Here is a 22,932-nt window from a genome sequence, read left to right as displayed (position 1 = left end):
GCTGAAAAGGTTCATCAGAGGACCTATGGTAAGAGAGTGGGCCCAGAAAATGCTGTATCATTTGTTTGTACCTAATTCACAAAGGCATTTATAAGTATTCTTGTAGTACTACTTAACATACTCTTAAATGCCTTTTTCACTTGGCCCCATAGTCTGTCTCGATTGTGTGCTGACTTGCTTCCTCTTTGCACCGCTTTTTCCTGGGTGACTGTGTGGAGTCTCTCCTCGATGTCCCAGGGTAAAATCAAACAGCTTTTACTAAGTACATTTATGTACCCCTTTTGCATTATAAACAGTAAGTGCTTTGCAGAGATATTGCAAAAGCTTCACTCAGGCACTTTCTCTAAGCCCCACTTTCTTCACATAATTAACAAGCGTGGGAGCTCAGCAAGTGAAGCTAAAACAAGAAGGGGAGGGCTATGATAGCCAAGACTATGCTTACTATGGCAAAAGAAGAAAACATTAAACTGTTATTATCCTTATTACATAATTTGGAGTTTGATGAAGATGTGAATCCTCCAATTCTCATTTGTTGCTTTACTGGACCCAGGTAGGTGGAGATTTGTGGTCCCAAGTCTGAAATCCTTTACATCTGCTGCTGCTGCTCATGCAGCCAGCATCTTGGACCAATCTAGCAACTTTTTACTGTCATAAAAAAATAAGTATCATAGTAATGAGCAAAATGGGCAAATCCCATGCATTCATATTTTCGAAGAGTCTAGTTGCATCACATACTCCCCACTCTTGCAATAGGTATTTGCAGTTCACTTTGACTTTTCATTTGTATTGTATTGTATTGTAATTGTTATTTGTAAAGTGCCTTATCACCTGCAGGTCTCTAAGAGCTACCAGAGAGAGCGCCTATCCAAGCAAATGGGGAAAAGTCAGCTGTTCAACGATACCCCAGGTTTCCGAAAAAAGAACTGTCTTCAACTTCTTCCTAAATGGGAGGAGGGCCTGTTCCTTATGTACATTCGTGGGCAGGTTATTCCAGATTTGGGAGATAGATGTTGAATAGGCTCTACCTCTGATGGAAGACAGACTGAAGCAAGGGCAAACCAGTAAGCTGGCTCCCGCAGACCGAAGCACCCTACTAGGAATGTATTTGGCTGAATGGTCTTTGATATATCTCGGGGCTTGGCCATAAATAGGTTTGTGTGCAATGTAGAGGCCTTGAAACTTAGTTCTCTGCCTAACCGGGAGCCAGTGCAGCTGACGTAGTAGAGGGGTAGGATGGGCTTGTCTGGGCACTCTGAAGATTAATCTGGCGGGATCGTACATAATCACCTGCAGTTGTCGTGGGAGGCCAATATACAGGGAACTGCCATAGTCCAGACGCGACAATATCATTGCTGATACCGCCTGTCTGAGTGTAGCAAAGGTAAGCAGAGGGGCAAGTTTCCGCAGCTGTCTTAACAGGCTGACACTTGTTCCCACCACTGCCGACACATGCTGAGTCATGGAAAGCTTGGCATCAATTTGGATTCCCAGAATTTTTAAGGGCATTGCCTGCTCCGGATAGGTATGGCGCTCTTGTGGCAAAAAAAGATCGCACAGGGATTGGAGTCTGTAGTGACGGCCAGTATCTCAGTCTTATCCGGATTGATTTTAAGCAAATTGTCTGTCATCCAATTGACCGTAAACTTTAGAATGTTTTGGATATTTGCGTGGGCAATCGGGAAGCTGTCTATCTGGATGATAATTTGAGTGTCATCAGCATAGTTAAAGATCTGGCAGTCTTATGGTTCAGTGCAGCTATCAAGGGCTGGAGGTAGGTGTTAAAAGGAGGGGTGACAACGCCGAGCCCTGTGGTACCCCGCATGTAAGTATGCCGGGTGCCGCTCGTAGTCGGGACTTTCTGCCGGATTTGAACTTTGGTTGCTTTACTTCCCTGGACACACTTCGTCTTTGGTTGCTGGGACAAACGCTGATTTTGGGCAACTACTGTATTGCGGGACTGCGAGGAGCAGTGCGCCCTGCGGCTTAGTGACCTGCCGCACCTGTGTTCTCTTCCCGCACTCCTTCTTATTTAGGTACGCCCCCTTCCGCGCACGCGGGACGCACGCTGGCAGCGCCGGGCGAAGCCCGGGAAAAGGGCGGGCCATCTAAGGCCGTCCAAGGTCGACTAAGGCCGGGCTGGGCCCCCCCCCCTTTCACCGGCATTTCCACTTTGAACTCTTGTATTCTTCCACCCTAGTCCAGCATCCCACTTATATTGCGTGACTTTTTTACGTGTGTTTAAGTGTTAAGGAATAAGTTATCATGTCTTTACGGTCTGGGAAGGACAGGAATGTAACCCTTTCTTCCTCGGGAGGGGTGGTCACTGGTACTTTGGATCAATTTTTTTATAGGGCCACCACAATTATTGAAAAGGAAATAGCCCTGACCGAGAAGCGTTTGTCCCTGGATTTACTAACGGGGAAGCGCTCGTCTTTAGGACTAATTGGGACCGTGGTCTCACCCGCACCTCCAAGTCAACCAGGTCGTGGTGCTAGTCCCTTGCCGTTAGACACCGCTGTTGATGATGTGGGTTGTTCTATTGTAAATTTATCTCCTACCAGTTCAGTCTCTAGTAGTTGTAATACAGAAGTATCTAATTCTCATTTGGTACATAGCTTATCCCCACAGCCCAGAACCAGGGGCCATCACTTACTAATACGTATAACAAAAAGAAAAGAGGGGCTGGTCGTTTGAAGGGCGGTTTGGCTAAAATACTAAAGAAAAATAGCAATGCTTTGGCTCCATCAGCTGTCGTCCAGCCCCCTAGCCCACCTAGGGCTCCAATAGAACATATCAATCAATCCCCCCTCTGTGTTATTGATGATGGCAGGTTTCTGGGTAAAATTTTAATTTTGGTGAAATCTCTGATGCTACCACTCCTGGAGAGAACTTGGATGATCAAATCCAAACTAGATCAGATCGAGAAACAGGTTGTAGGAAACTCACTTACATTGGATAAACTGGCAAGAAGTATGGATAGTACCAAGGTTACTGATACTATTCCTGAGGGTTCGGGATCTAGTAATGTCTCTAGGGTGGCCCAACAGGCCCCTGTTGCCATGTCAAATAGCCAGCCGGAAAAAATGTGCTTGAAGGAGCATCCTGTAGGTAAAAATCCTCCAGGTATTACTAGGATTGGGGGTAGAATGACGGAGGCAGTGCCTAGGCTGCAGACTGCATCGCGTGTACCGGAAGCTAGTAGAAAGTTGATTGGGCAATCTTCACTGGAGAAGGAGGCCCCTAAAGAATATCACCCTTGTGTAAATCTCCCCCCTGAGTCCGCGCCATATACAATCATATTGGTGGGTGTACGAGCAATAGGGATGGAGAAATTAGAATCACATAGGGAGTTGAAAAACAAGGTAATCTACTGGCTAAACAAGAATAGAACTCTTCCTCCCTCTTCAAACACAGAGATACTGGGAGTTAGAAGGGTGAGCTGGGTGGGCCATAGTACCAAGAATTTAGAGGGGGACTGTATTGTTGTGAACTTCAGGGATCCCTGGGTGGTAGATTACATCCGAAGAGCACCTAGGTTTAGAAGAGAGGGTGACATTCAATCATTGGGCCTTGATTACTTTTATCCACGCACTAACCGTGGTCCTTACAGTCCCCATTTAAAACCTTGTCGAGGAGGACCCTATGGTGAAAAGGTTTCTAATCGGGTGGTGCATTATCTTCCTGTGTCCAATAGGTTTGGTCCTCTTACAGATTTAGAGGGGGTGGACTGACTCCCTAATGTATCTGGTGGATATGGCTTGTCCAAGCAACCCGGTAGCCTACAATTAGAGGAAGGCTTCCAGGGGGAGAAAGCCTTCGTTGGGGGTAGCACTGTATCTTGTAATATCACAGTGAAGGATCAGGTGGGCCAGGGGGTTAGTGCTGACATAAGAAGCTTTCCCCCGGTCTCACTAGTGAGTGAGTCCCCGGGTAGAGAATCCTCGTAGGAGGATGAGTGGTCACCAGGGTCTAACTTAAGTGTGTTAGTTCAATCCCAGCTGGTCAGCCAGGGTGCTCCCCTTAAAATAGTTTCGTGGAATATTGCAGGGTTGAGAAGCAAGGTAGCAATTGGCGAGTGGGCTGATTTTGTGGATAATCAAGATATTTTAATATTCCAGGAGACAAGGGCCTCAGACCCTATACATCGCCTAGGGTATCTTACTTTTTATAAACCCGCCATAAGGGCCAGTATAGGCAGAGCATCAGGAGGCTTATCCATTTGGGTAAGACAGTCTCTTAATTATAGGCCCACAGAGGTGATTGTGTACAACCCAGATATGGTTGGGATAAAGCTCACCAGGCCTAATCACCAGGAAATTATTATTGTTAATGTTTATGCCCGTGGTCTCCCTGGAGGTGATTATTATCAATGAGCTTGATTCTCTACTTAGTTCTTTAGGGAGGGACAAGTTTGTAGTTGTCGCCGGGGATCTTAATTGGACTTTTGAGCCCTATGTAGGTGGCATGGAGGACTTCTTTACAGAAGAAGACAAGCTTTGGAATGTGCCTTCTCTTGAATTAAATCCTATTAAGAAAGGGATAGAGGCCGCATTACACTGGTTAGGATTCTGCCTCGAGTGGGGGCTTAGAGCAGTTAATGCCCGATCACTCTTCGATAAAATTGATAGGGCCATATTCGACAATGGTATCAGAACGAGTCGAATCGATTATATCCTTATCAAAGCTGAGTGCTGGTCATCTTTGGTTCTTGCCCATCCGCAGAGTGATCATAATCCTTTGGTCCTCAGTTTGAAGCTTGAAAGTAACCCAGTAAGCACTAGAGCCACAGAGTGTGCGACAGCTGAGGCAATTTTAACAAATGATAGGCGGAGGGTGTAGTGGAGTAGGGTAGTGGAAGAGCCCGCAGTTTCGAACAAGATTTCCCACACAGTTTCAAATACATTGCATTCCATTCAGTCACTGGTCGATCCCTTGGACAATTTGGTGCATATAAGTGTACTACATGAGCAGCTCTTTGGTACTCTGAAAGCCCTTTTCTCCAAAAACACCAAGCCCGGGGAAATCTTGGCCGCGAAATCAGGGCACAAATGGTATGATAAACTGTGCCGGTAGGCACATAGCTCCCTGATCAAAGCATTAAAAACCGTGTTAGTGAAGATATCAGGAAGGCAAGACTTGAGTACAAAAAGATCCAGAGAGAGGCTAAGAGAGAATGGGATGCTTGACATTGGCAGGACTTTTATGAGGCAAGCTTGTCTACAAATCAGACTAAGTTTTGGCAGATTGTCAAATGTGGAAGTATCCCTGAATAACAAACTCCTTCAAATCATGTTGCAGCGGACGACTGGGTAGAATATTTTGAGTCCCAGTTTAGGGGTCTTGAAAAAGTAGTTGCTTGTGGCCCTGAGGTGAGCTACTCATTGTCGAGGTCGCTGTATCCCCTTCCAGTTTTTGAGTCCAAAGATGCAGAGATTGCACTGGGTTTGACAAAAGCTGGTAAGGCCCCAGGCATGGACTGTATCCGGGCAGACTTATTTAAATATGAATCTGTGATTTGGGTGCCGTATATTACCACACTTGCGAACGCAATTGCGACTGGGGCTCCGATTCCGGACTCTTGGCTGGGGGCAGAAATACTACCTATATTTAAAAAGGAGGATCGTTCGGCCCGGGGAATTACCGCCCAATCAGTTTAATAGACGCAATCCAGAAAATTATATCTAGGATGGTGTTGGCTAAAATTCAGGTCTGGATGGATGCTGAGAATATCTTATCCCGCATGCAGGCTGGTTTTAGATCCTGTGTCAGTACGATCAACCAGGTGTTTAGATTCATTCTTATTTACTGGAAGGTGGTGTACCTGGGTGGAGGAAATATTTATGCTGAGTTTGTAGACTTAAAGTCTGCTTTCTATCTTGTCCCTAGAGCCAAGTTATGGGAGGCCTTGGGAACTATGGGCATGCCGAGTGTTCTATTGGATTTGGTCATAAGACTGCATGAGGCTAACTTTGCGCAGGTTAGATGGGGTAGGCAGGGGCAGGTTACCCAGAGATTCCCAGTTACTCGTGGTGTCGGCCAGGGGTGCGTACTTGCACCGACCCTGTTTTTATTATTTATCAACAGAGTTGTGCAGTTTTTTGCGGACACACCAACTGATGCCCCTGCTCTAGGCGGCTCAAAGTTCCCACTCCTCATCTTTGCAGATGACACTCTTATACTTTCCAAAAGTATCAGGTTAACGTGAGCAAGACCAAATTCATGGTGTTATCGAAAAATAGGCCGCTGGTGGGTCATGTCAGTATGAATGGCATTGGGTTAGAGCAGGTGGAAGTGCTGACCTACCTGGGGGTTGTCCTTGAAAATAGGCTTAGATGGAAAGCTCAGATTGATGTACTCTCTCTGAAATTTGCCCATCTGACTGGGTGTCTTATCAAGGAACAGAGAACCTCACTAACAAAAGGAATTGGTCCGGCACTTAAAATATATAATGTAAAAATAAGCTCTGCAATATTGTACAGTGCGGACCTTTGGGGTTACTCGGATTTGTCCCCATTGGTTAGAGTACAAAATAAATTTCTGCGCCGCCTGGTTGGTTTGCCCCAATCTACCCCTATGAAACCTTTGTTATTGGATCTAAGTTGCCAATTTATTGAAGAAGTTGCACGATTTAGGACTGTTGCCCTGTGGAGGAGGATATGGTCAACCCCGGAACTCGCATCCTTTGCTAAGGAAATTCAAGATCTTAGATCCATAGTGGTTTCTGGTAATCTCCCGTGGTGTAAGACTGTTAAATCAATATTAGAGAACATGGGCCTAAGTCTTCTGTGCGTTGACCCGGGAAATAATGTATTCCCTCCTAAAAAGGCATTTAAGGATTTTTATTGGGCGGCCCAAAGGAACCATCTTATTGCCCAGTCTGACTTAGTTCCTCTGACTGGTAGGTTTCTGAATCATAAGCTCGACCCCTCGCTAGAAAACTACTGGGATGTCATCACTAAGAGTAGTGACAGGAAGCTTTACCAACAGTTTAGAGTTGGGTCGTTACCACTAAGATCCTTTACATATAAATGGCGGGGTCAGTCCAAGGACACCTGCTCGTGGTGTAGAGATCAGAAAGAGTCTATTGACCATGTCTTTTTTGTCTGCCCCACACACCTTGCCCCCCTGGAGAAAATGGCTAAAACCAATTTGCAATAACTTGAGAACTCGGGTGGGACATGAGGCTCTATGGCTGCTTAGGACAATTACATCAGTCCCCATGGCCATAGCTGTAGCAAAAATTTTGGGTTGGACTTGGGTTATTAGAGCTAGGCACCCATCTGACATCTGTTAGTCGATTAACTGATTGTTTTAAATAGTAATGCATTTTTTGGTACGTCTTTAACCATCAATTTAATCCTGTTTTATGTATCTTAAACAATTAACTTTCCTGTTTTTTTCTAATGTGTAATTTATTCCTGGTAGGAGATGTGTTCATAGATGTGTTCTGGTATTAATGGTTAACTAAGTTTTTATGTACTTTCTTATGGTATGCGCTGTAACTAGTTAGAACACAGTGGGGCATATTACCAAGCAATAGCGATAATTATCGCTATTGCTTGGTTAGAGGCAAAAATTTACCGCTGAGCTGCGGCGATTTTTATCGCAAATAAACCTTGGTATTACCAAGGTTTATCGCAAATGCGATAAAAATCGCCGCAATGCATGAATATCGCTGAAAAGTCAGCGATATTCATGCATTACCGAGCTAATGCTCTTAGCCATGTTATCCACCTCCCATTGGATAACATGGCTAAGAACTGCTCAGGGCAGGTGTTAGCTTTTGGAGATATTCGCGCTTAGCGCGAATATATCCAAAAGTTGGTAATAGGAGATAGCGATGTTAGCGACTGTTTTCAGTCGCTAACATCTTGGCACGCCCACTTTGCATGTCATTAGTGATAAATATCACTGATATGGTGGGGCCCAAGATGGTTGCTATCTCCTACTAGCTGTCGCTAACTGGTGTTAGCGACAGCTAGGTAATAGGGAGATAATTTTATCTCCGCTTTCTTGGCTTTTAAAGCCAAAAAAGCGGAGATAAACCCCCTTGATAATATGCCCCAGTGTTTTATGATGTCTTTTATGATGAAATACATCGAAATAAAGACGTATGAACTGAAAGTATGCCGGGGTCGGACGTATGATCAGATAACTGAACTCTCTGGGACCGGCCACTAAGAAAAGATGTAAGCCACGCAAGAACCGTACCCTGGATTCCCAGCTCTGAGATCGATGAAAATAGTTGGTCATGATTGAACGTGTCAAATGCCACAGATAGGTCCAGCAAAACCAGGGCACATGGATTTTTCTTGTATGCCTTCAGGTCATCCAGTACGGACAACATGACAAGTTCCATGCTATGGTGAACCCTGAACCCTACCTGATTAAATTGTAACAGGTGGTTATCCTCTAGGTGGTGTGAGAGGGAGTATAGCACGTGCTGTTCAAGTACTTTGGCAAGAAATGACAGCTGGGAAACTGGCCTGAAGTTTTTAAGATTCTTCGTGTCAGTCCCAGGTTTTTTTAGGAGCGGGATGACATGGGCCTCCTTAAAGTTGGCAGGGACATACCCTGTTTCAAGGGATTGATTAAGCAGTGAGAGAACCTCGCCTTCAATCCTGAGGAAAGCCACCTTAAAGATCCTTGGCGGACAGGGGTCGGCTGGCGATCCTGACTTTTACCCTTCCTATTAGGAGAGACAGGGAATCATTAGTGAGCAAGGGGAACGCGGTCAGTAAATTATCGACGGTGGGGGGTATGAGTGTTGCCTTTACCGAGCACGCGAACAAGGGGATGAGATAAATTTCCCTTACAAGATCATTGACTTTCATTGGAAAAAAGGACTGGAATTTATCGGTCATCTTGACAAAAGGAGGGCTTCTGTTTCTTCTCTTGTCTTAGCTCTTTTAGGATCCGGAAGATCTCCTTTTGTGGATTTCCTAGTCAGAATAGCCTTTTTATACACTGCAAACATCGAGTGATAGTCTGACCGGGCACCTGGGTTATAGGCTTTCTGCCAGGCTCTCTCGCACTGGCGAAGCGTTTGTTTCAAGTTTCTCAAAGCATCATTGAACCAGGGAGCCCCCTTCCCCTTGTCCCTTATTTTTTCCCTGCGGGCTGGAGCTACTGTATCAATAGCATTGTTGAGCCTTATCGCCAGGGCGGTGCTTTCTTCATCAAGATCTCCCTTTATTATTGTTGGAGTGGTAGATTTATGGAGAATAGTAACCAGTCGTCAGCTCTGATCTTGTTCCAACTCCGCAACACTTTCCACTCCATGGGTGGACTGACTGTTTGTTTAGTAAGTGATAGACGGCTATGAATTACATAATGGTCTGACCAACAGCAGGGACTAATGACTATAGGGCTGGTGAGCAGATGTGATGACCAAACCAAATTGAGTGTATTGTCCTTCTCATAAGTGGGCCCATCCACTAGTTGGCAGAATTCTAAAGAGATCATCACTTTGTCTAGCTGTTTAGCCTGGCTATCTCTGGTGGTCTGCTCCCAGTGCAGTTTGAAGTCCCCCATCACCACAATACGCTGGTACCGTGAGCGGAGGTTGTGGACTAATGCCATAAAATGTTTAACTAACCTAGGCGCCGTACGCGGGAGGCAATTTATATGGTGGATAACATTCTAATATAGTTAGCAAGGCATATGTTTGCATAAATATACGTTTACCTTTTTACAAACTCATATTTTATATATTTGTATATTGTTTCTGGTTTTAAAATGTTCATGTGATTGTGTTAGCTTGTTACATTCTCTTTTTAATGACCACATTTTTTGGTGAGATCAGCAAAGGGGATACAGTCATACTCATGTCAGAATCCCATGAATACCCCAGTAACAAATGAACATCAAGAGCACAATAATATGGGATTTTAGGGAATACAGGAACGTTCCCAGAAAAATATAACAATGTATACTTGTAATTGTTAAATTTGGACATGCATAGACAAGAGGTGAACATTTGTCACTATCAGTGCAAAGTCTTTATATGGGCTGATGGTATTGCACTCTCTGTTATTATCCTTATTACATAATTTGGAGATTGATGAAGATGTGAATTCTCCAATTCTCATTTGTTGCTTTACTGGAGCAAGGTAGGTGGAAATATGTGGTCCCAAATCTGAAATCCTTTACTTCTGCTGCTGCTGCTCATGCAGCCAGCATCTTGGACCAATCAAGTAACTTTTTACTGTCATAAAAAAATAAGTATCATAGTAATGAGCTATATGGGCAAAGCCCATGCAGCCATATCATCGAAGAGTCTAGTTGCATCACATGCTCACCAGCCATGAAATAGGTATTTGCAGTTCAGTTTGACCTTTCATTGTACTACTTCAATATATGTTACTACTTGAGTCTTCTTTGGAGTATGTTTATATAATGGATAACATTCTAATATAGTTAGCAAGGCATATGTTTGCATAAATATACGTTTACCTTTTTGCAAACTCATATTTTATTTATTTGTATATTGTTTCTGTTTTTAAAATGTTCATGTAATTGTGTGTGTTTGTTACATTCTATTTTTTCATGACCATCATACTCATGTCAGAATCCCATGAATACTGCAGTAACAAATGAACTTCAAGAGCACAATAATATGGGATTTTAGGGAATACGGGAAAGGTCCCAGAAAAATATAACAATGTATAAATTTGGATATGTATAGCCAAGAGGTGAACATTTGTCACTACCAGCGCACAGTCTGATGGTATTGCGCTCTCTGTGGTCAAATTTGTGAGTTTCACCAATGCCATAAATTATCAACTATGTGCATGCATTATCTATAGGGAAAAATGCCATTCTCGTCATACGACTCCTAAGAAGAGTGCTGAGTGAGGGATACCTGACATCCAAAGCCATCATTCAAAGGTTGAGGTCATACAATTTTGTCTGTGTTTATAATTTCTTCATTAACAAGCTCTCTGTGAATAGGTGTAGACTTAAGCATAAGTGTCCTTTAGTATTTGCCACACACCTCGTGGGTTACATTTAGTGCTTGAGGACATACGCGCATTGTAGAGATTGATGAAAATAGGAACTATACTGGGAGGATGACTATGGAGTATGTTTTATCATATTTAAATTGCATATTGGTTGTTTCTGATAAATCCTCTAACTTTATATTCTGACAATATGTTGATGAGATTGGATGACGGAGTCTCTTGTTTATTACTGCATCCAAAAGCATTAGTCAGTCCATTGTGGTTTATTTCCCAGGGAACTATGGCCCTTGTTGTGAACTGGGCACTAAGAGCTTGGAGCAAAGTCCAAGTTGCAATTTAGGGGCCCATTAGGATGTCAGGCGGATCGCCACCACCATGCGGGCGGTGGCGATCGCCCGACATCCTTGTCCGCCTGCCAACCATTTCCCCCGCCATATTATTATGGCGGGGGGACCGCGGTGGACGGAAACACCGTCCACCGCTTTTCCACCCCAGTCGCCTTGCGGCCGGGGCAGAAAAGGGTTCATATGGTGGCGGCATCTATCAGACACCGTCAGCCATATTAGGATGGACACATCAGATGATTTTCCGTGGTGACAATGCTGCCACGGAAAAGCATGCGGTCTTCACTTTGGGGGCCCATTGCAGGCCCCCATGGTGAAGGCGAGGTGGGGGGTACACGTGGGGGATACCTGTGCGGTGCCTGCCGCTTTGTGTATGCAAATGCATGCCATGCATTTATAACATTGCGGCGGGTGCTGGTGTAAACAACACCCACCACAATGTTATAAATGCATGATGATATGCATGGCGGGACCACCGCTCAGCTCGCGGGCGGTCCCATTTTCTGAGAGGATGGCAGGCGGGCAAAGTCCACCCACCATCCTAATGGGGGCCCTCGTTTTTGCGCTTCAACTGGTTTGGGACGTGCCTTCATTTTGCACAGTGGCTGATGTACCAACCAGCCACAGTCCGAAACTCCCATTATTTTGGGTGGAAATGTAGCATCAGTTGTTGACAGCTCTAAAGCACACAACATAACTGTAGGAAGCTGTCTCTATATATACAATGCCAAAAGGAGGTATAGTGTGCACAGAGTCCAGTGAGTGCCCAAAGGTATTGAAGAGGATAAAGTAGATACAACATTACTCTCAATTTCATGGTAGCTGGGCTGAGCAGTCAAGCATATCAGAGGGTAGTGTTAAGCATTTGTTGAACACAGTTGGGCAACAAATGATAGCACACACTCACAGACTAAATCCAGACCAATTGGTTTGCATGAAAAAAAAAAATTTTGTTGTTAGTTTATTTTCTAGAACCAAGCAGTAGCAACACAGTTCAAATACTTGTAATGCTGTTATTGTTAACTACAGTTCAGAAGGCAATACTTTTTCTGTATACACAGTGATTACTTGCAAGCAATACTCAAAGAAGGTAAGTACAGTGTATTTAGCTCTTGCACGCTATGGTTAACACGAAAACACACTTTTAATGCAGGTTGAGATAATGCAATGCAATCCCACGGGAGCAAAGACAGGTAAGTAACTTACAGATACGTACTTGACTTAGAAATTCAGACCCAAGTTTGTGGCACTTACATGGGGCAACGGTCATAAAGGCACAAAGGGTGCACCCTCAGCGGCACTAGGGCAGCTGGATGCAGAGGTCAAAGGAGAGGTAGGGTGCCCAATGTAAAGCTATGGAGACAGGGGGTACTCGGAAGACCACAGGTTGCAGGTAGGTACCTGCGGTTTCTGGGCCAGGGATCAATGATTAGCAAAAGGGGGCCACAACGTGGCACCAAGAGAGCACCTCCTGCGGCACAAAGGTTGGCAGGACAAAGTAGGCATCAGACTCCCAATGGGAACCAATGGAGATCGTCAGATGAGGAAAAAGCATGTAGACTTGGACCAGAAGACTGGATGAAGGGAAACAATGGCTGGAAGGTAAAGGTGGAGAGTAGCTGGACAATAAGACACCATTGGTTTGGCACCCAAGGCCTAGGGGCTGCTGTACAGGGGTGTCTTTTCATGTCTGCTTTTTCTCACCAGTTCTGGTGGCGGTCGGGGGGACCCTTCAGGATGAGGTTACAGGTGCTGAGGAGGAGGTTGGAGGAGGTCATCCAATACTGGATTCCAGTTCAGGATCACCGGGTGGGACCTTGCTGGGGTGTTGGGCCACTCGGATTTGGGCTTGGGCCATGGGCATCGGGTGCAGAGTGATGAGGACTCTGGGTTCCAGCTTGATCCTGGCTTCAGTTGCTGTTGGACAAAACCGGCGTCAATGAGAGACAAGAGCCTTGGTGGAAGGGAAGTCAGGTCTCCCGGGGTTCTTGGAGTTGGCTGGCTTCAGGACACGCCAGTTGCTGCAGCAGGGTCTCAAAGCAGGAGATGGGCAGGTAGGGCTGGGGTCAAAACATGTGTTCTCATGCTTATTCGCTGCTGCATAGCTCTTCAGTCCTTCTTCGTAGATCATCAAATCTAAAGAGTAAGGTCCAGGGGTACCCCTAAATACTAGATTTAGGGGTGTTACAGGTGTGTGCAGGTTAGGACAAATTGTTCTCTTTCTTTGAGTGCCTACACTCCTCTTATGCCACCTTCTAGTAGGAGGGGGCATATGCCTCATCCTGATTTGAGGAGTCTCCTCATCCTCAAGATGGAGGGTACTGAGACATGTGCTTCACTTCTCCTCCCCAACCTGAGGGCTGGGGTTGGCAAAGGTGGCACACCTCCCTTTCTTTCTAGATTTTCCTGCTGATTCTTCCACCCAAAGTGGGGGTCAGAACCGCTGGGAGCCAGTTGCTGATAACAGGAGAGGCTGGGGGCAGCTAACACAGGTGGCAAGCCTTTGAAGCTTCTCCTTCGTGGACCCTGCCCATTCTGGGGGAGGAGGCCAGACACCTCTGCCCAGGATGTGCTTTGTTTCAGGTCCAGGGAGCAGGGGCTCTCTACCCATGGGTCCATAAACCTTTTTGATGGTGGCAGATGAAGGTTAGCCATCCAGGAACCACACCAGGGCTGGTAATATTTCAGGGGCTTCTCTAAGATGCCCTCTGAGTAGATTTTACATTAAACCCAACACTGACATCAGTGTGGGTTTGAATTGTGGTACTAAACTGCCCAGTTTTCAGTGAAGCCATCAGAGAGCTGTGGAGATTGCAATGACAAACTCCCAGCCCTGAAGTCAAGATGGCCTAACTGCACATACAATGTCTTTGAATGGCACAGACACTGTAGGGGCATATTGCTATGCCTCACCTGTGATATGGTGCACCCTGCCTTTAGGGCTGTAAGACCTGCTAAAGGGGTGACTTACAAATGCCGCAGACAGTGTTGGTAGGCATGGCACTCAAGCATGGGTGCCATGAGGACTTTTCATTTTAGGAAGCCTGCAATGGCAGGGTGTAGGTGATAATGTGAGGGGTATCTGAGGGTAGCATAATACATGGTGAAGCCCTCAGAGACCATCTCTGGTCACAAGGCCCTTGGTACCATGGGTTCCTTTTACAAGGGACTTACATGTAGCCCAGAGGTGTGCCAAATGTGGAAACAAATGTACAGATTTGGGAAAAATACAGGTCCTGGGAGCCTGACTTGCATTTCTGCTCTTCTCTCCTGCACTGGTGCTTAAAAAGCAGCGATGAGCCAACGCAGATCCCTTGCGCCATGGTGCAAGGTAGCCTGCATTGCAGGGATGATTGTTGTTGTGCAGGAAGGGACACCTTTCAGAACAAAAACATGAATTCATTGTGCTTTGCTCATCTATTTGTGCTGCAGAATGCAGCACATAAAGAAAGGGCAAACATTGATTAGAAATAAAGGTATTTATCCTTGTTGCCCCGCTCCTACACCTTTCACTTTGAAAATTTAGCAATGTGTCACGTTCCATGGGAACACCCACAGCAACACCAATGGAACTGCCCCTTCAAGACAAAGTAATTCGTGAAAGGAGCCCATATTTACAAGGCAATGAAAAGTCACGCAGGGTGACTTTATGTGACCTTGTAAATATGGGCAGGCATACTGCACAGTCAATGCGTCTAAAAAAGTGACGCATAGGTGATGCAATGGACTTTTAAATGAGGCCCTCAGGGGCTTATTTACAACCCCTTTGAAAAAAAGTGACATACCAGTGGCGCAAGGGGCTTATGAACAAACCCTCAGGGGCAGATTTACAAGCCCCCTGCGCCACCAGAAGGTCACGTATTGTGACTTACTGGTGGCACATTTTACTGCTCCATATTTACAAGCATCCCTGTGTGACTTTTCCTGTCCTTATAAATATGACCCCTTTACACGCAGCACTTTACATGGAAGGGGTGTTCCATGGGCGTTGCTGTGGGTGTTCTCACACAACACCCATGGAGCTAGACACAATTCCAGATTTACGAGGAATCGTAAATCTGGATATGCGTCGCAATGTTATGCCTCCCCAGGGGAGGCGTAGGGAGGTGCAACGAGGAGAAATGTTTCAATTTGTCCTCGTTCATTCCTCTTTCAATGCGTGCTGCATTCTCAGCACACATTGAAAGAGGAAAAAGCATGTAGTGATTTTGTTTGTGCAGGAACCACAAATACACTCTCCCCACGACGCCAGCATCCTTGCACCATGGTGCAAGGGTGCTTGCGCCAGCACATGGCTGCAGTTTGTGCGCCAGTGCAAGGGGAAGCACAGACATGTGACAAATTGTTGTAAATATGTCGCATCATGTGCTTTGAAAGTGACTCAGTACCGCACAGCCAAATTGCTTGCGGAATGCACTGAGTCACTTTCATTGTAAATCTGCCCCATAGTTTTTAGCAAAAACAGTGTAAATTTTTTTTTAAAGCATTGTCACTACTTTTGCTTTGCAGTTAAAAACACCTGCCAAGCCTTCAACTCCACTTTTATTATACATGTCACCACTAAGGTGTGCCTTAGGTAGCCAAACAGGTCCATTTATTTTTCACTACCGTGAGGCATACTCCTTTCATAGGCTAGCATGGCAATTCCTTTAACGTCTTTTAAACTGTAATTTCTGATTAGAAAAGAGTAGCTAAATCATTTTTCATATTTTTGGAATGGCAAAGATAAATCCTCTTAACTGGTAAAGATGGATTTAACATTAGTATTTTAAAAATGCCACTTTTAGAAAGACCAAAAAGAACAGTTGATGGACAGAATGTCGAACAATGTAAAACATTCACCCCCGTACAGCGATCTGGGCCTAAAGCCATTTGTTTTTTGCTCCCCATGCCATTCCAGTGTAAACACAGTCATATGTAAATCAGTCTTGATCCCGCTCCACATGGCAACAGTCCATCTGGAACTGACAGGCCAGGTTCACCCTCCTGGACCGGAAACAAGCATCTAAGGACCGGTTTAGAATATTTACCCCTCATCGGCCCAGCTGGCTTGCTCCAGTGGCATGTAGAGCATAGGACCCACATCTGGGCATATCCTTCCTGCTAATGGACACAAATGCAAAAGGCACAAATGATGAACGGAACAATGCATCCATTTACACCCAGTCACAAAGATCTGGGTTTAATCCATTGTTCTTTTGCTCAACATGACCCAGCCATATGCACATGAGTCATGACTCTGCTTTTCATAGGAACAGTCCTGCCTAATCTGCCTAGCCAGGTCCTGTGAGGTTGAGCACAAAGTAATACAAGGCACACAAGGCAAATGTTACTAAAAGACAGTTTGTGTGTATTTGAAAAAATGAGAAGATTTTCTAATATTGAAGAGGGGAAAAAGTTAAATCTGGGAGGTTGGGAGAAAGAGGGGGGGAGAAAGTAAGGGAGTGAAGATAGAGGAACATAAACCTTATGGTATTGGTTGTCTTTGAGTTTCCATTGGTTGATGTGAGATAATAGTAGGAACAAAAGAGGGTATATGAGAGATAAGGTTTGGTAAACTGGTTCAGCATATCCAGGCCCAAGACTGTTACATGTATCTCCAGTGCAGGGCTGATTCCTTTGTGGGACAGCATTGTAATGTCTACCACACTTTAATCGGGTCAAATTAATCTGTTATGTCCTGAATGGGACTTCTGAGATGTTCTTTTGAATAAATTGTACCCATTCACGCCAAGTATGTTTATTTTTCTTAGTTTTCTAATTTGTTGTAACCTATTATGCTGCTTGTATAATGGGGAAGCCTACTAGATCTACCTGTGACTTAGTAATGTTTCACATGCTGTGTCTGGCCCATCTAATGTTCTATTGGCATTCGTAAATTAGAAACAAACTGTCCAGTTAACAAATTCGACACCACAGAATGTGCAATTACTACCACTCAATGTTTTCCTTTTGTGGTCTGCTATCAAGAATCTTTGACCATGTTCTATGTATATCAGTCATAGGGCCGAATTGCCATTACTGCAGTCCTCAGGACCGCCGACCTCGTGGTGGCTGTCAGACCACTGCCACACTGCGCGTCCGTCCCCAGTATTCTAAGTGTGGCAGTTGGACGACCACAAAACCACCAGCTCTGCCGGGATCAAGGATCCTGCTGGGCTGGCGATTACACCCGGCTTGAATATGCTGGCCGTTCCGCTACCGGCACGACTGAACATACCACAAGTTGCCTTTTCACTACCCTTTTCAGGGCGGTGAGCCTGCCATGAAAATGGTGGCAGAGAGGCAATTGTATGGTGTGGCATGCATGCCATTTCGAGACGGAATGTGCAGTCTGTGTTGTCATAATGGTGGGATGCATGTTAGGCTCTCCTATGAGCCTACCACCGTGAGACCACTGAGGCACCGCCTGTTTCACCTGGATTCGATTCTGAATCCATTCAGCGGGTGCACCATGGCTTTGGCTGTCCTGCAGATGTAGCAGTGTTGGTAATGCAGGAGGACCCCCAAAGTCTTAATAAGGCCCATACTGTGGTTGTTTGATCCATTACTATATGTACTATTTCTTTAATTTCGTTTTGTGTCCAATGTTTATAAAGAAAGTTTCCTACTTAGTATGAAGGATGATTGCTCCACATGTAGATTAAAAAGGTTATGAATGTCTCAATATCTTCAAGAACTTTATTTTAATAGTTTTCAGAAGCAGATTAGTTGATACTAAAAGCAAGTGCAGTCTTCTATTAATTATACACAATTATTAGGGTATTTTTGTCAATTTGAGAATTTTGTTGCTTCCACAGTTTAATTATTTGTTCTTTAGATTGAAGATACATTCATTGATAATTACATTTTGCTCTTAGAAACCAAATGGCAACCTGTGTTATTAGGAATGATTTGATGTGAATGCATAAATTCAATAGCTGTTTTTCCCCTGACCTGACAGTAATTGTTAAGAGATATGTTGGGCTTTGTACGTTTTCAGAAAACATTGTATGAGTTTCTCAATTGATTTGAAGAAACAAACTATAATGCACCCAGGTGACGCTCATGGTATAGAGTATGTTGGCGACTATGAAGATTTTAATATCTCTAATATGGTCCTCCCATGTCCAAAACACATGGTATTGTCTTTCCAACTTTGCTCCGATTGTTCACAAAAGTATTGATCTGTTAGTAGACTTAAGATCTTGCTTGAAATTATTGATACTACATTTTATGCATAGATTTTATCAAGTTAATCCAACATGATCAATACCTTCCATTGTTATATAAGTGTCCAGATGGTAGACTTCCATATAGTTGTGGCAGTTTCAGATGATATTTGACATAGTTTCCAGTCATGGGTGTCTATAGTCGGTGTAGCTGCTGCTTTGGCTGTGTGATAAATGGCATTTCTAAGGCCTTGGCTTCATTTTTTCATATTTTCCTCTTCTTTGGGGAATAGTGCCTAGTGGTCATCGCTGATGTCCATGTACGCTAGACACTGAATTACTTCAGCTGCTGCACTTTCAGCTTTGTTATGTCTTTATGACCTGAGACAACATACTGTTTGATTGAATAGCTTCAGAGTACATTGCAAATCCTTCTCAGTGATTTGAGGCTTTTATCAAAAGAGCCTCAAGTGTGTCACTGTGGGCAATTCTTCACTTTGCTTGTTTGGTGGTCATCAACTTCAGGGCGAGTCAGTTTGCAGATGTATTCTTCTTGACACCCAGGGGATACTGCCTCATTGATGGAGTCTGCTGTACCTTTTCTTGCAGCCGAGGTGTATTTATTTTATGATTCGGGTGGCACAGTTGTGAGGACTTTGTGCTGGGGTCTGGTCTCAGTATGCTGTATTTTGCATTTTATCCTTTCGCCGTTGTCTTCTTTTAGGTAAGGTTATGTCACCTGAATCCTGAGATGTTGCATTTTTGAGGCCATCATTGGTTGCCTGTACGTAAAATACTTAGCATCTGTGTTTTAGGAATTGTGGGTTGAGTCTTCTGACTGCTTTGGCCCTAATTGATCAAGATGGAAGTTGTGTTTTTAGGTAGGGTTGGTGTTGTTAAAAAACATAATGCAGGCATTTTCTTTGCCACCATGAGAATAAAATTGGTATATTGGGCAGGCTGGCTTGGTTTCGAGCCAAGTTGGTGCATGGGGTGGATGTGTATAGTTATTTCTTTCTGGTGCTTTGTGTGCTATTTCACACCGCTACAGTGGGCTTGCAATAGCTCTATTTCAGGTATTAATATTTCCCTTTGACAGGCCCTGGCGATCTCCGATGCTGAAAAGAGACTGATTTTGGTGCTTTTGCCACAGGATAGCCAGTGAGGTACATATTTTCTTTGTAATGTCAGATGGTTACAAAATAATTACATTTTATTTTATTTTATCCGAGGTACTGTAGCTCAGTTCAGAGTACTTGTTCCAGTTTTGCAACGTATCCTGTGGTGGGAGTTTTGGTAGTGACACATCAGTAAATGACAATCAGAATACCTGCGACTGTGATTAGGTCGAACTCTTTGGGTGTAACATGTTAGGCATATTTCTTATGATCTTCTATTTTTGAATGTGGCTCCTTCAGCAACTGTATCTCGGCTTACTGTGGTGAGAATGACTTCTTTATTCAAGTTTGTTCTGATAGTGTTTCCATGCTAATTTCTTAATGACTTTAGTGGTGTTTGGTGGAGCTCTTACAAAGTGTTTTCTCGTTAAAGTTTGTGGCTTTGCCCACCATGCTTTATCTACATTGCTATTCATTATTCCCACTGATGTGAGCCTTCCATTGGGTGAATGGTGGGTTGGTGCCAGGGCTGATTTACAGCAATATAGGTTTTCAATTCTATGTGGTGCAAGTCTAAGATGCACATTTTTATTCTCATCATCTCCTTCATGTGACTTATGTTGTCATTGAATTAAACGTTCTGTATGATGTGAGATGACCCCTTCTTTGTTCACCAGAAAGCTCTGTAATGTTGGGCCCTAGGCCCGCATTATGGTAATGAAGGGAGACACGGACACTAGGATAGTGGGCTGGTAAAATGGCCCAGAGCGCGTGCGCTCCACCCTCCTTATTGAATGGGTCACCTGACTCGTGACACCAGTGGTGGATGGGTATACAGTGTAGGGTTACAGAGTAAAACAACTAGAACGTGTCCAGCAGGACATTACATTCCTCCCAAACTTTATTAAGAATTGAGGAAAAGCAAAGTCCGAACCTGTGGGAGGAAAAACATAAATATGCAGTATTGTAAACTTAGAAGGAGGCTCTTCAGCTGCCTGCTAGATGACGACTGTGGAAACTTGCAGCTGAAACGTTCGTTCTCTTGGGCTCGGAGTCCTGGTTTTTTGTGGGCGTGCTCTTCTGGACTTGCGCCATGGCAGTGTGTTCTTCAGTCCATTGCGATCTTGCTTTTAGGGTGACGCCTAACAGGATGACCAGATGGTAGCCTTGATGGATGTTATCTTCTACTAGTCCATCCAGTTTCCTCACTGTAGGCAGCTTGGCAAAGGAGGAAGTGGTCGAAGGACATCCCTCTCACTGAGATGCCCCTCTCGCTGGTGTTCTCCTGCTACGTGATGTCTCGGAGGCCCTCTTCTTCGGGTTTCAGCTGGGCTGGGTGTTCTCTGCAGTGTTGCTCCAACTTCCACAGTCTGGGTGTGAATGGAGGAGGAGATGAGATTACTACCTCGCAGTCCGTAGCTCCACCTGGAGGATGGCTGTTGACTCTTGCCTTTGCGCACAAGTTCCTCTTCTTCCCAGGACGTGCTGGATAGACAGCGGTGGATCCATCTCTCTTGTCGGGACCCTCTGCCACCGGTGTCCCTGAGGCCTTTGCCCCTTGGATATCCATGGGCTGGTGTTGAGTGGTCAGCTCTCCTTCAGCTGGACGTCTGAGCACTCTCAGCATCAAATCTTCCTCTCAATCCCAAAGGTAGGTGTCACCAATAGTCCAGCCTGTACTCTCCTGTAGTCGACCGTTCGTCGGGGGACTTGTAAGTAGATGCCTGTTCTGTTCCTAGTGCCATCAATGTTCTCCTGGACATGTGGGTCACTGTACGCGGTATTGTGGTGCGTGTCACCTCTTCTTCTGGTGGGTGTGTAGACTTGTCACACCTCTCCTCACCTTTCTGGATGTTGTTGTTCTTGATGGCGTCATGCCACATGACTCCTTTCTTCTCCTTCCTTCACGGCGTTGTGCCACTCCTTCTCTATCTTCCTTTTCGTGACACAGTCCGGTCATCTTGCTGTCTTTGTCTTCCTGACCTGGCTTCTCAAAAGCAGCGTGCACTCCACCTGTTTCCCTCTGGGCATGTCCTTGTTCTTAGACACTGTCTTCTGCTATTCTGACTGGACCGGTCATTGCGATCTTCTCTCTTGCTTCCTGTTGCTTCTGATTCTTGTAGGTGTTGCATCTGTCTCTTCGGTCCTCTTCCGGACGCTCTCTTGGTGACTCAGTTCACGGACGTCTTCTTCCTTCTGAGCAGACCTCCTGCCATGTCTCTCCTCGCTGGCAACCATCTTGCTGGTCGGATTCTCCTTTTCTTTCTATGCGATTGTCTGGCTTTGTCTTCCTCGTGACCAGACTGGGTGGTCACCCTTCTTTCTTCATGGACGATCTCCCTTGGGACTTCATTCTCCTTGTGACCAGGCTGGGTGGTCATCCTTTTCTTTGTGATTTCATCTTCCTGGCGACCAGACTGGGTGGTCGGCTTTACCTCCTTGTGACCAGACTGGGTGGTCGGCTTTACCTCCTTGCGACCAGACTGGGTGGTCGGCTTTACCTTCTTGTGACCAGACTGGGTGGTCGGCTTTACCTTCTTGCGACCAGACTGGGTGGTCGGCTTTACCTCCTTGCGACCAGACTAGGTGGTCGGCTTTCTCTTTGTGAGTCTTCATGCTGTCCGTGACCCTTGGGATCACCATGTGCTCAGTTGCAGTGCTTTTGCGTTGGCACGCTTTTGTCTACGCTCTTCGTATGCTCTGCTGGCTCCGGAGGGTTACGTCGCCGCTCCTTGGACCTTCTCCGGTGGGCACGCTATCGTGCGTGCAGCCGGTGGCGCTCTTGTCTTCTTGGGCCGTTAACCGTGCCTGGTTGCTTCGCCTTCTCTGGTTGCGTAGTGATCTTGCGTCACTCTTTCATTGCACGTCCTTGTGCATGGAGTACTTTCTCTCTTGGCGCATTGCTGCGCAGTGCTGCCCTGTACTGATGTGCGTGTGGAGTTCTTGCGATGTCCTGGTGCCGCTGGCACCTCAGGTAACCTTGCTTTGCTACTCTTCTGGAAATAATGGCAGTCTGTTTTGTCACTGTGCTGCTGTGCACCTGCCTTATTCTCATGGCACAACGCAGTATCTCTTGGGTTGCCGTAGGCTTGTTTGTGTGACTGGAATTATTGCTCTGGCTGTGATTGCTTCACATTGCCACTAGATGGTGCTGCTGTAAATTGTTCCTGTTCTGGAACCTCGCTTGGCTCCGTTGTGTTGCAGGCCTCAAAAATGCTTCTGGGACTTCTCCTGACTGCCCAGTAAGTTCCTTTAGTTTACTGTTGGGGCTCGCGGGAGCATGAGCATGTTCCCACCGCAGTCTCCCTTCTCTCTCCCTACTGCTTGGAGATTCCAATCTTGCTACCTGGACGCG

This window comes from Lissotriton vulgaris, chromosome 4_1, assembly GCF_964263255.1.
Source record: "Lissotriton vulgaris chromosome 4_1, aLisVul1.2, whole genome shotgun sequence".
NCBI lineage: Eukaryota > Metazoa > Chordata > Amphibia > Caudata > Salamandridae > Lissotriton > Lissotriton vulgaris.
This window is presented reverse-complemented; position numbering follows the sequence as displayed.